Below are 1,500 nucleotides of genomic sequence, written 5' to 3' on the forward strand. Positions count from 1 at the left end.
AACGTGCTGCTAAAGGAACTGGTGGAGGAGGGTACAATTACAACACTTAAAAAACGCATTCCGATATGTATGTGGATTGGAAAGTGTAAGAGGGATATGGGCCAAATGCTGGGAAATGGGACTATATCACTCTCCTCACCGTCTTTACTCATCTACTCAGCATCGGAATGCTATTTCATCTTGTGGGGCAATTTAGAATGAGCGATCTCAGGATAAGGGATAGTAGTTTCAAACAGAGATGTTGAGAAATTACTTCCCACAAAGGGTCATTAATTGGTGAAATTCACTCCCCCAGAGTGCTGTGGATGACAGGACATGGAGTACATTTAAGGAGGAGATAGATAGATGTTTAATCAGTATAGGGTTGAAGGGTTATGGAGAGGAGGCAGGAAAGGGGAGTTGAAGCTGGGATGTGATCAGCCTCGATGGTATTAAATGGTGGGGCAGTCTCGATGGGCTGAATGGTGTACTCCTGCTCCCCGATGTCATGGTCTCACTGGGTCGATTTTAGATCTACCTGCAGTGGGAGGCAACCTCTGTTTCCTAACCAGGAGAAAGTAAATGTTGTTCATCAGATTCAGTGGAGAATTTGCAGTCCCAGGCTGCGAGAGCGTCAGCCTCACTGAAACAAGAAATCCCACTAACTCTCCCACTTCACCCACTGTCCGAATGAACAGGGTTCAGTCCTTTACTCAGAGAGTAGTAATGGTATGGAATGGTTTGCCTGCAACGGTAGTAGATTCGCCAACTTTAAGTGCATTTAAGTGGTCATTGGACAAACATACGGACGTACATGGAATAGTGTCGGTTAGAGGGGCTTCAGATTGGTACGACAGGTCGGTGCAACATCGTGGTCCGAAGGGCCTGTACTGTGCTGGAATGTTCTATGTGATATTCAGCAGCAATGAACAGCAGAATCCAAATGCAGTCTTCACTGATGAACTCTCTGGTGTCTCTGCAGCTTGCATGATTGGATAAATCCCCTCCCACACACAGAGCAGGAGAATTAGATTAGATTAGATTACATTACAGTGTAGAAACAGGCCCTTCGGCCCAACAAGTCCACACCGACCCACCGAAGCGAAACCCACCCATACCCCTACATTTACCCCTTACCTAACACTACGGGCAATTTAGTATGGCCAATTCACCTGACCCTGCACATCTTTGGACTGTGGGAGGAAACCGGAGCACCCGGAGGAAACCCACGCAGACACGGGGAGAACGTGCAAACTCCACACAGTCAATCGCCTGAGGCGGGAATTGAACCCGGGTCTCAGGCGCTGTGAGGCAGCAGTGCTAACCACTGTGCCACCGTGCCGCCCACCATTCTCCCCGGTGTGAATTCGCTGGTGTTTCAGCACAGCAGATGAATCCCTGAATCCTTTCCCACACACGGTGCAGGGGAATGGTCCCTCTCCGGTGTGAATGCGCTGGTGGACCAACAGTCAGGCCAACTGAGTGAATCCCTTCCCATACAGTAGGTTTATGGGTGACACC

Source organism: Chiloscyllium plagiosum, chromosome 44 (genome assembly GCF_004010195.1).
Source record: "Chiloscyllium plagiosum isolate BGI_BamShark_2017 chromosome 44, ASM401019v2, whole genome shotgun sequence".
NCBI classification, from domain to species: Eukaryota; Metazoa; Chordata; class Chondrichthyes; order Orectolobiformes; family Hemiscylliidae; genus Chiloscyllium; species Chiloscyllium plagiosum.